This window comes from Festucalex cinctus, chromosome 20 (genome assembly GCF_051991245.1).
Source record: "Festucalex cinctus isolate MCC-2025b chromosome 20, RoL_Fcin_1.0, whole genome shotgun sequence".
Lineage (NCBI taxonomy): Eukaryota > Metazoa > Chordata > Actinopteri > Syngnathiformes > Syngnathidae > Festucalex > Festucalex cinctus.
Window position 1 is genome coordinate 1 of NC_135430.1, and position 12,907 is coordinate 12,907.

Genomic DNA, 12,907 nt, shown 5'->3' on the forward strand with positions numbered 1-12,907 from the left:
TAGCACATTCAACATTCTGTAATTGTCCTAATTAACTAAAATAAATCTACAGTGTTTTTATATTGACATCGCATGTATTTACCAACATTGTTAAATTCAACAAAAAAGTGTTACTTAATACTTACTGATAGTTACTGTAACAACAGAACAGCTTTTTTTCTAAAACAATAAATTGTATTGGATACTAACTCTCTTCTCTTTTGTAATCTTGTCTTTCAGTTGCTGCTCGACAGCTTGACCGTACACTGATTCAGCAGGACTTTGGTGTTACTGTCAAGCATTGGCTGCGTTTTGCTCATGAGCGTAAGGTGGCATCCCAAGCAATGCTAGTGCCTTGGACGCAACTGCGAACGCAAGTCAAATTTAGTGTCTTTTTATGGACTGACGTACAGTCAAAGTGAAATGGTTACCGCTTTATACACTGATGTTCCTACAGTTCATTTCATGTTTATTTCATTCCTTTGTCAAGAAAAAGAATAATACAATAAAAACAAACATTATTTGAGGCAGAAAACAAACGGGTGTTATTTTCTTTGCCTCCATTCTCCCCAGAATTCAGTTACAAAGTACTGTGTTTTGATTTCTAATAAATGTTTGAATATTAAACATATTTTCTGTCCTAAGATTTTCATACATATGGGGAAGTATGGTTAAGGAAATCAACAAGCTAATAATACATCCAAGTAAGTTGTAAGACATCTGCAGAAACACTAGGTGAAAAACATACGGTAACTTTTTTTTTTTCTAGTGGACTAACCCAATATTTTTTGTTAGTTTAAAAAAGTAGTTCTATATTAATGTGCATGATAATAGTAATAATAATAATGTACATTTAGATGTAAATTCCAATGTAAATGATGATTAACTTAAAACATTTATTCCTCACATTAATTCACTATAAAATGCATGTAGGTTCTGATTTAGATGGTAGTTGAAACGACATTGATATTGTGTGATATATGGTTACAAAGCAAACGTTGACTCAACATTTTATCATCCTTGCACTTTCTGTATAATTTAAATGTTAGAATTCAATGTAAAATCAACCAAAGATACATGTAGATTCTGATTTAGATGATGGTTGAAACGACATTGATATTGTGTGATTTATGGTTGAAAAGCAAACGTTGACTCAACATTTTATCAACCCTGCACTTTCTGTTTAATTTAAACGTTAGAATTCAATGTAAAATCAACCAAAGATGCATGTAGATTCTCATTTAGATGATGGTTGAAACGACATTGATATTGAGTGATATATGGTTGGAAAGCAAACGTTGACTCAACATTTTATCAACCTTGCGCTTTCTGTATAATTTAAACGTTAGATCTCAACGTAGATTCAACACTTAAGCCGAACTATATTTCAACGTTGATTCAACCACATTTTGCTATCTTGGTTGGGACCTGAATATATCCAAGAAATGCTGATTGAGTACAAACCCAGCAGGGCTCTGAGATCGACTGACTTGGGCCAACTAGTGGAACCCAGAGTTCGAAGCAAACATGGTGAAGCTGCATTTAGCTATTATGCTGCACACAGATGGAATAGGCGACCAACAGAAGTGAAGTCAGCCCCGAGTGTAAATGCTTTTAAATCCAGGTTAAAAACTTTGCTTTTTTCTTATACCTTTGATTAGGGACTTTTAAACAGCTTTAATTAAGTGTTTTTTTTTTTTATTATTATTTTAAACTTCCTTATGTTAAATGTTTTAAAGTTTGTTGAATAATGTTTTAAGATTGTTATTGTATGTTCTTTTTAGTAAATTTTGTAACCTATTTTCATTTATTTTTCTTCCTCTGAATGTTAACTACTGTTTCTTGATGCTAATGTGTTGTCTTTCCTTGTGTAAAGCACATTGAGTTGCCTTGTGTATGAAATGTGCTATACAAATAAACTTGCCTTGCCTTGCCTTACTGGCGGCATGGGCGGGCATGAGGGGGCCGGGCTCTCCCTGGCAGTCAGCTGTGCCCGCCCTGGGTTGGACGCTGTTTTGAGAGGCCTCGCCAATCTGTTTTTCCTATCAGTCACATAAACTTGCGTTGCTTCGGCTTCAAGTAAAATGTGACTTGCCAACCAACCATTACTTCCTTTCAAGTTAGGCTTTGATTGACAGTTAAAGCTAGTCAATGACAATCGGGAAGGGATTGGGGGATAGTCAGTCACGCGTCCTTTGACATACAAATCTATTTCCGGGTTAGCCAGCGCGCGCTCGTCCGCCGGCCGATTGACTGCCCACGTCGTATTATTCATGTTGCCTTTTTGTGGATAAAAAAAAAAAAAAGTGATGCAAAGCGACGTATTGTAATGGTTGGGAGCCACGAAACGTCAAACTTCGATCCAGGCTGACACGATTGACATAAATATAAGTAGATAGGTATACAGTGATACCTCAGCTCACGAACATAATTGGTTCCCAGAAAGTGTGTGTAAGGCGAAAAGTTCGTCTTCCGAACATTTATTTCCCATAAGAAACCATTAAAATGAGAATAATCCGTTCCCAGGTCCCTATAAAACATAATTTTCTACTAAATAAGCCTTAAAACTACACAAAAATATACCTTATTTTATGTCTAATAAATGTGCTATTGTATTGTAATTAAAGGAAAAACTGTACTGTATAATAAAGTCGTTTTATTTACCTTTGTGATGGTAGTTCTTAAGGATTGTAGCAATGGTAGACTTACTTCATTCGCGACTCGCGAGCGTTTCACTGCGTAGAGTGTTTATGGAACGGTTGCCGCTCATTCGCGCTTTCGTGCTCACCGGAGCGGAGGAGGCGTGTCCCTTGGTGAACAAGGAAGTGGAGCACTTTAGCGAGTCAACAAAAAGTGAGCACCGCCAACTACTTTCACTTCTTTCCTGGGACTAAACAGCCGTGGCACTATTTTCTCCTTTTTTGAGGTACGTGATAGCACTTTCGCTTTTTTTAGTGGCGCGAACTCCATTGACTATGTTGTGGAATTTTCAGCAGTTAGGCGAGATGAAAAAAATAGTCTGGAAAACAATTTGTCTTTTGGGTTTCTTTATATTTGAAGCTTCAAATATACACAAGTCTAACAGAGCCGTGTACAAGATAGTGGTCTGTGAGAGAGTGCGCAGAAAGACGAAAGCAAGATTCTTTTAGGAATTTGGGAGGCGAAGGGAGGGTCACCTGGGCAGGAAGACATGCAGTCTCTTCCGAGCAAGCTTATCAGTCAAGGTCACTTTGTTATTCCTTCATGTACAAAGAATGAGCAGTCCATAGTGAAACAAACTCCAGGTGTCCATAATACAATACAGTACAAACTTATGTTAATACATGTTAAATAATTATTTTCCATAACATTCCCCCCTTTGGATCATACATTGATCCATTAAAATAAGAAGACAGGAAAGACAAGGCGAAAAAAAAACAACTATCCAGCTTCCTACCCCAGTCACGGATTAAGGGAAACCTTCATCAACCACCTCTAGAAAAATGCTGTTTTTTTCGGAGGGCAGACCCACCTGAATAATACGGCAAAAAAATAGGGGGGGTGGAACAAAGGATACAAGCCAACAAAACAAAACTATACAACAAAAGCACAATAATAACCGGCAAAAAGAAACAAACAAAACAAGATAAAAAAAACAAAACAAAATAGATACACAGTAAAACAAAGAAAACACGTGAGAGGGAGAAGCAAGGCCACCGATACCGGGACGGCAACGACGGCCACCCATGCTTCGCAAACGGAATCATCATCGGAAAGGTCGTCAGGGAGCGGAAACGGAAAGTCATAGACCTCAACACTGGGCGACACAACTTGATTCGCAGCCATAGTAGTCGCAATAGAATTGGAGACAAAGGACCTAATTAACGGAAGGAGGCACGTAGTAAAGCAGCAGAGCACAAACCCAATGGCAACACTTTGAACACAATAGAATACCAGGGGCCAGATGTAAGCCAACGAAAGGGGTCAAAAGCAGGAGAGGCACCCCGGGTCATTTGACAAACATTGTTGAAGAGAAGTCAAATCCTGAAGCACCAACTGAATAATATGGCCAAAGCCAGTATGGTCAGGAACAAAAATACAAGTCTCACCAATAACTTAACACACACACACACACACAGCCCTGACTAACAGTCAACAAATCCAGAATTTGCCTGTGTTGGAGAATCACAGCCCATAGGGCAACAACCTCCTCAAAAAATACAACAATAGTATCAATAGAAATAGTAAAAAACTACAACAGAACATAGCGACTAATTTCCACATGAGAGCACACCACACCCAAACACACCTGTGGAAACACAGATAGAAAAAATTTTGCACCCCCACCCCAGATCCGAAATTCCCGAGTCAGTCGTCATACCAGTACTATCCACTGAATATCAGGACAAAACAGTAGACCGCCTAGCACGCCCCGGCAAAGAGGGATGGTGCTAAACACTTTGCATATAAAAGGTGTGGTCCGAGAGTCTAACCAGGGCACACAAGCCACCCCAATTAGCAGGAAGCGAGGGATAGGCCTTATGGCCACACCAAGCAATAATCAGTAAGAACACGACTACCAATGCATACTATCAATGCAGCGTAATGATGACAATCAGACATAGCAGTTCATTTTATATTTGTTAGAAAAATATATATATATTACTCATTGTTCCACAGCTAACATTCAGTCTTCTTGTCAGAATCGACTCATATTTTATTTATTTTGTAGGATCATAAGATAACCCTCTTGTATTTGTCATTCTTTAGTTGGACAGAAACTTACTTTGGAGGATATGTCAGAGCTCATAAAACTGACAGACAAATAATCTACTCTAAGGCTGAGTCAATGCGCCAGCTCTCTTGGTGCTATTTTTGGAACGTCTGTCAGTAACAAGATTCAAACAGTCACAATATTTGATGAGGAAAATACATGAATTTGCAATGCATGAAGAAATTGTAAACTTGGGGACATTTGGACTAGATCAGGATCATGTATTAGTCTTTTTTTAAAGTTTGTTGAATAATGTTTTAAGATTGTTATTGTATGTTCTTTTTAGTAAATTTTGTAACCTATTTTAATTTATTTTTCTTCCTCTGAATGTTAACTACTGTTTCTTGATGCTAATGTGTTGTCTTTCCTTGTGTAAAGCACATTGAGTTGCCTTGTGTATGAAATGTGCTACACAAATAAACTTGCCTTGCCTTGCCTTACTGGCGGCATGGGCGGGCATGAGGGGGCCGGCCCTGCCTGGCAGTCAGATGTGCCCGCCCTGGGTTGGACGCTGTTTTGAGGCGAAGGGACCAAATATAAACATTAGTATCTGGAGTCAGCTACCTTATCAAAGACTACAGTAGACAGATTATATTGCAAAGCGTCCCACTTTTCCGAAGGGTCAGTGTAACAGACCGGAGACAAAAGGCATGGTGTCAACTGAAGGTGTCAACCGTCCCACACATACTCAATACCTATTACACAGACAGGAAAAACAGAGGATTCCAAATGTGAGGTTTGGAATACCCTGCAAGTGGGTCTAGCAACTTTGGCCAAACCAAAAAAAATAAAAAAAATATGTAAGTTGAAAACAATCCTCACAAGCATGACGTGGCGTAGACGACCAATTTATCTTAAGTGGTATAGAAAAGTTCGCCTGAGACAAAGGAACTATATTCCCTGGGTGTGTGGCTAAACTCATCAAACAACTAGTCTGTACTACAGACATGTTGTAAGGCCATAGTGTCACGTGAGAAGAGGACTGTGGCAAATGAGAACAAACATAGCAGTTTGTCATATTTCCCCTATGTGCAGTAAAATTAGAATAACGCCAAGAGGAATTCAATTAATATGAGCGTGTAGCATAATCAGGAAGTGGGTAGAACAAGCCTCGGTGGACATTTTGTGGGGATTATTGGGACGGACTTGAGCGTGCGGACAGCTGACTAAAAAAAAACAAAAACAAGGAAAAACATAAAGCAATGAAAACACAATAGGCCCAATATGTGGCTAACCGCTTCTGGTAGCCTTTGTGAGTCTGGACCTCAGGCATTGTATGGAATTAAATGGAAGTGTGTCAATGAACAACTCCCAGTAAAAAAGAAAAAGAAAAAAAATGCAGGTGCTGTAGATGTAATGCACGCTGAGGTGTCTTTTGCTGTCAGGTGGTGAATCCCTGACAGGAGCTGAAACGTAATTTGCGACAAGATGTAGCCTCGGGCCCGTCGAGAACTCCTTGTCTACAAAGTAGGGTGGTGGCTCGGCGCGCCACGCCTTCTTTGAGAGCGCTGGACAGCCAAGAAATCCTTGTCCACAACGTAGCCACCAGGTTAAGGTGTGCAGCGGGCCCAATGCCGGAGTCGGGAGTGCAGGTGCCACCTGGCATCTGACATTAGACAAAGCAGAGGACAGATTAGTACAATATGACAACATGGCATCTTCGCACAATGTTGTAGACGGCGGAGGTTCCAGACCAACATGAGGCAGGGTGGCGAAGAGCACTTCAAAAGGGCTGAGCTTGGAGCGGGTCCGCTTCCTCATTCGCATGTCCATCAACACAATAGGCAGAGCCTTCGTCCATGGAAGGCCTGTTTCCTCACAGCACTTTGCTAGTTTATTTTTAAGTGTGCCATTTTCTCTCTCAACAGCGCCCACGCTGGCTGGCTGGGTGATATGAACAGTATTTTGTGATGTTAATGCCAAGATAATCTCCCACCTGCTTAATGACCTCGTTTGCAAAATAAGTGCCACTATCACTCGAAATTGTTGTGGGAATTCCCCATCTGGGAATGATTTCTCTTAACAAGGCTTTTGCCACTGCGTTAGCAGTTTGTGCCGATGTAGGAAAGGCCTCAACCCATTTGGACCACATGTCAACCATCACCAAACAGTGTCTTTTCCTCTCCGATGGTGTGAGTTCAATGAAGTCCACCATAAGATGTTCAAATAGCCATGTAGGTGGTGGATGTGCAGCAAACTATGGAAGTTTAACCCGTCAACGTACATTTTGCGTGGCACAAATCAGACAGGCTTCACAATATTTTTGCGCAACAGTGGTAAAACCCTTTGTAAACCAATATGTATCAACAGCAGATAACATCCCCCCTTTTGACACATGGTCCAAACCATGTGTTAATTTAGCAAAATAAGGGAAAAAATGCTTCGGAAGGCAAGGATTGCCATTTGGGCCTAGCCAAATTTTAGTAGTGACTTCAAAATGCGCCCCTGAAGATTTCCACAGATTTTTTTCACTTGGTATAGCAAACTGTTTCATGTCATGCAGTGATGCAACCGAATCAGATATAACAGGAGATGCCAACAAAACAGGATAGGTGTAGGTAGATGGTTTAGATGCAGCACTTTTGGCAGCCACATCAGCAGACACATTTCCCAATGAAACAGGGTCGAAACGTTCAGTATGTGTGGTACATTTGCAAACCGCAATGGAGGATAGCAACAAAAATGGCCTCCAGGAGCTCAGCAATCAGAGAGTGGTTGAGGACCGGTTTTCCATCGGATTTCAAGAATTCCCTACACTTCCACAGACCCCGAAATCGTGAACCACACCAAAATGCATACCTGGAGTTTATATAAATAGTGACAGACTTGTCTTTAGCCAAACGACAAGTCTCAGCTGCCTGTGCTGAGAGGTGACATGGAAGAGGGCCAGACCGCTCCACAGCAAAATCAGAGACAACAGAAAAACCAACACGGTTAGTGCCAAAAGCATCACGAAAAGCAGAGCCATCAACATACAACCTTAAGTCAGGGTTAGCAAATAATATTTCTGTCAAGTCAGGTAAATAGGCCTACAAAAAATAAATAAATAAAATTCAGCCAAGCAGTCATGTCGTTCACAGTCGTCAGGCAAGGGCAAAAGAGAGGCAGGATTTAGATTGGTGCACCGTTTTACTTCAAAATTTGGCATGTCCAAATGGCATACGTGGTACCTAAGATACCTGGAGGCAGACAAATGGGAGGTTTTCTGCTCCATAAAAATAAACAAAACTACATGTAGTATCAAAAATATAAGGAGTAAATAGCGTACTATATCCCGGGATACAGTTAATACTTTTTCGGCAACAGCGACAGCTCACAAAAATTTTGGAGGACCCACAGTCACTGGGTCCAATTTTGCTAAAAAATATACAAAAATATAAGCTTATCACCATATTCTTACAAATATGACAAAGGTCATACAGCCCCTACACTCATTAACGGCCTAAATAAATAATTTATAGGAATCAACACTATAAATAATCTAATATAAACCGCAACACTAACAACGCGGAAACCTTAAATCAATCACTGTTCGCTGGGGGGCGGGCACGTCACAAATTTTCTTTACAGGAAACATGGGTGCCCACAACCGAAAATCAGGACACAAAACGATAAACTCCTGTTTCCAGCAAGGAAAAACAAACAAACAAACAAAAAAAAATAATCATACATCCATCCATCCATTTTGTTGACCGCTTATTCACACAAGGTTTGCGGGGGGGTTCGGGGGGCTGGAGCCTATCTCAGCTGGCTTTGGGCAATAGGCAGGGTACACCCTGAACTGGTTGCCAGCCAATCGCAGGGCAAAAAAATAAAAATTCCTCCAATGGGGGAATCTGTGATGGCTTCACAGTGTTTAATCCAAGGACCCAGATCCCTCCACTTATCAATATATGCCTTTGAGAGTGAAATGTGTGGCCTGGCTCCAACTAAAATTTGAGTTGTGTGGGTGTGTAATAGACAGAGATAGCGCTGCGCATGGAATTCCAATAGGTCGCTTGCACATGTCGTCACTTCCGCCTCGGATTTCTCGTAGTCGCCATGCTGGGTGGCCTCCATTTACGTAGCGATTCGGTCTAACACGTATCTATCACGTTTGTTTTCTGCGTTTAAAATGGTACATTGTTGCTGCATCGTTGGCTGTTCGAACAAAGCCAAGGGGGAAAATGGTCGGTCTTTTTTCCGAATTCCGAAAATAATTAGGAACCAGGGCCTGGAGACAGAGGAGTGCGGACTCCGGAGGGAAGTCGTTACTTTGGGCTCGTGTGTGCAGCGATCACTTTGTGAGCGGTAAACTTGTTTACCTTTATTTAATGCATGAGGATTAATAACGTTTCGACCGCCCATATATGGGCAAGTTGCTTATGTTTTGGATTCATGAGCAAGCAAGTTCGGTAGTACAAGCTGGCTAGCGGACGTTAGCCGAAAGCTAACATCGAACATTTTCACCCAAGTAGTGCCAGTGCAAAGTGTTTACTGCTGAAATTGGATTGATTAGTCTTGGGCTTTTAATGCCGATAACATGTTTTTTGGTGGCAAAATGTAAACTTGGAAAAAAAAGAGACAGAAGGGGCTGATGCAAGAAAACAGACCCCCGGGGGTGATGCAAGAAAACAGACCCCCGGTAGCCTACACATCATGCTAAAGAACTTATTCACGGCCACCCTACTGCGGTAAAATAACCAGTCTTTCCATATTTTATTTGTTTATATATTTGTTTATTTTAACAGGTCGCCCTGCGCCCGTTTTTCTGTCCAATCATCCCGACTGGGCTCCAACATTAAAGTTGGATCCCAAGTTACAACATCTATGTCTCAGCCCAGTCGGTGCCAAGATATGAACGTGCACAGGAGAGACAAGCAAAGAAAAGACGACTCGAAGTGGCAGAGATTGTTGCAGTTATGCAGCCAGATGGCTCCAGTAACCTGTACCCTCAAGTACTGCTGACATCATTGACTCTGGTATGCCACTCAGAATTCATTACATGATATATTGTATGCATGAGTGAATGTATGTGTTTGTTTGTGTGTGTACACGCACCTTATATTTTAGAGACATTTGGAAGTGTTTATAGAAATAAGTATTTGCCTGTAGCAATGTTCATACATTAAAAAATGCAACAAAATGTGTACATTTCTTTTACACTGACAAAAAAACTATACTACTTTACTATATTAAACCTATTACTGGTACCGTATTTTTTTGTGATTTTTTTTTTTTTTTTTTCTTTAGGGATCTCATGCCACACCGACTTGATTGCCAATGACATGATGGAAACGAAGGCGAGCATCAAAGCATTGGAGGAGGACAACATGCGACTGTTTGTTTGGCGCTAATAAAGGCAGCGTTTATACAAATTCTATTGTTGGGTTTGTTTACAAAGCTATACATAATACAAATGACAGGATTTGACTCAATGTGCAATATGGTCCCTCTTAAAGTAATGGCATAAATCTCTATTATTTCTAAAAGCACAAAAAATGAAGTGAATAATGATTAGATGTAGTAATTTCAGGGTTAAAAATTGAACTGTTAATTAATGTAGTTTATTTTAGCACAGGTGCCTACCATCCTGAGATGACGGTATGATGTAATGTTGATGGGGTACGCAATGACTTTCATTATGCTATGTACAGAGGAAAAAGTTGCTCTCTTTTAAATTTGTTTAATGTAAGACAAGTACCAGTACTGTGTTACAGTTTTCCCAATAATCCTTGTTTCACACTTGTCACAAAACCACTGTCCTTTTGGCAGTCTAGATTGGCACACTTCAAGTGATATCATTTGATTTTACAATCTGCTGCAGCACAAAAAACTACTTTATTCCGCATCTTTGAAGTACATGAGCAAGTGGTAGGTGACAGCGGCTGAGCAGGAACACTGGAAGTCCACTGCTGATCTAGTAAATGCTCTCCCGAGCAGTTCAGGTAAGGAGGGGATTTTGGGAAAAAAAAACTCTGGCTTTTCCAACTGGCCAAAACGAGCGATCTGGGTGGACTCGCTCAATCACACTTTGTCCACACCACAAAGTCGCAGAAGTCCGTCCAGTTAAACTCATCTGTGCCTGAATCTGAAAATATTACAAACATTGTAATGAAAATATGAAACATAGAATTAAATAAGAAACTACAAAAAGTAAAGCCATACATACCTGGTAATACTATTGGTGTTGTCGTGACAAGTGATGGGAATTGTTGCCATCTGGCACCAGACAGAAATTGGGTGTTGTGACAGCCTCCTTAACCGTGAGATCATAAGAAAAGCTGTCAGTATGCTCAGTAGTTACCATGAACACGTTTTATTGTACTGGAAACTGAAACTAAAAATACGTCCTCTGAGAGTGGTTAACCTTAACCATTTAGAATAAGTTGATTAAGTAACATGTAACTAGTGAAAGGGTAGCATTAAATTTTATTAAGCCACGGGGAGGCTGTGCATAGTTACTTTTTATTCTTATACGCTCTGCCATATTTGCCTGTTATAAAATTGTTAGAAAAACCACATCAGGTAAACCTAGCTGTGCATGTAAACACAATGATAACAGGAAGCCTGAGAACAAATCAACATTTTTGTGTGCAGAATTACCAACACCATGTGGTTTACTTACGTGCAACAGCAACCGTTTCTTCTGATGCGATGTTAAAGTTTACACTCTGTATCCACCCGCTTACAAAATAATTGTAAGCCTCCAGGGATTTGTTGGCGTGTTATGGAGCATGTTGTCAACACGAGGTAGGGAAAGATGTCCAGAGATGTCACATTTGGCCAGCAAGCTTTCTCCGTCAAAAAAAAAATCACCCTTGGTCAGGACGTAATTAGGATCAATCCCGCCACACAGAGACACCTTCTGCCTGTATCGTTGTTTTTGATCTTCCGGTAAATCGTGAAAATACTGCGAAAATTACATCAGGTTGATAAGCTCTACCGTGTAACTCGCGAGTGTACCTTGTGAACCGGCGGACACCCAATATGGCGCCCGAAGGAAAAACTCCCATGATGCATTACGATGTGCAAGCGACCTATAAAAGGTACACAACGTAAGATGATCACCAACAGCAGAAAAAAATGAACTCCTGTTCATAATCACAATCGGGGCCCCGAGGCACATGGGCAGTACAGTGAAGGGAATGAATCGGCATAAAATCAGCCCGTGACGATACCAATGTTCACGCTTGGGCCAGCAATTTAGACACAGTAGATTATGGAATAAACCATGAATAAACATACAAGCTCGTGGCAGAATTTAGGAAGGAAACTAGAGAACATATAGACCTAGTTTACATTTATCCCAACAATTTAAATACAATAGATTAGTATGAATTGGATTATCAAAGTCCCCTTAGTCAATTACTCCTAGTGGTTTCGTGAACCTTTCCTTCACTGTAATCACCGTAGCACCAACTGAATGCACAAATTGACCAGACATTTAACATATAGGCAGGTCGGACTCTTTTACAAGAGAATATGTAGCTCCTGAGTCCACAAATAATGTAATATCTTTTCCCGAATATTCAAAATAATCTATAGAAATTTTGGAAGGCCTTAGATTACTATTATATGGGTTTCTGTGGGTGGCATACTTTGTTATTCAAGTCTTTGGATGGTCTCTGGTGTGTGTGTGTGTGTGTGTGTGGGGGGGGGGGCGTGTGGGGGGGGGGCGTGTGTGTGTGTTGCGCGTCACTTCCCTTTTTAAATGCTGGAGGCTGAGGTTCCGTCGACCGCATCGCCCCCTCTCCCTCGCGCCCCCAGTCAGACTGGAACGTCTGCAAAGTCTGTTGGCTCCGCTGGGGTCGACCACACCCTTGGGACCCCCGTCCACCTCGTCCACCACGCTGCTTGTCCCGGTACCTCTTGGGGCATTTCTTGGCCCAGTGGTCCATACTGTCGCAGATGTAACAGCCTTTGTCTTGTCCAAACTGTCCTCGTCCCTGACACTTTGCCCGGCCTGTTTTGGATTGGCTAGGTTGAGTGTCCCCCATGTTAGGCTGTCGCTGAGAGCAGGTGTGGAGACAAATGGGGGTGGCAAACACCACTGGTGTAGGAGAGGAGGTCAATGATGAGTCTGTACTCGACCACAATGTTGGAAGGCCAAGAATGATGCGTGTTTTCTCTTGAGGTTCGCATATCAGCGACTTCTGTGGTTTCGGGACAGGTGGCGGTGCCATCATCGACCAT

General features: G+C 41.2%; 2 long non-coding RNA genes across 3 annotated transcripts; one reads left to right on the plus strand and one right to left on the minus strand.

The window, feature by feature from the left end:
- The first annotated feature begins 2,804 nt into the window (after positions 1 to 2,804).
- On the plus strand, positions 2,805 to 11,183 carry LOC144009691 (uncharacterized). The gene is made up of 3 exons (XR_013281013.1): positions 2,805 to 2,905; positions 9,463 to 9,693; positions 9,965 to 11,183. It is a non-coding gene; the product is annotated as an uncharacterized LOC144009691 (long non-coding RNA).
- LOC144009690 (uncharacterized) lies at positions 3,010 to 12,358 on the minus strand. Of its 2 annotated transcripts, XR_013281012.1 has the most exons (4): positions 11,678 to 12,358; positions 11,340 to 11,505; positions 10,884 to 10,970; positions 3,010 to 10,802 (listed from the first exon to the last, which is right to left on the minus strand). It is a non-coding gene; the product is annotated as an uncharacterized LOC144009690 (long non-coding RNA). The 2 variants fall into 2 exon arrangements; XR_013281011.1 differs by having other exon boundaries at positions 11,340 to 12,358.
- Between the last annotated feature and the right edge of the window lie 549 nt (positions 12,359 to 12,907).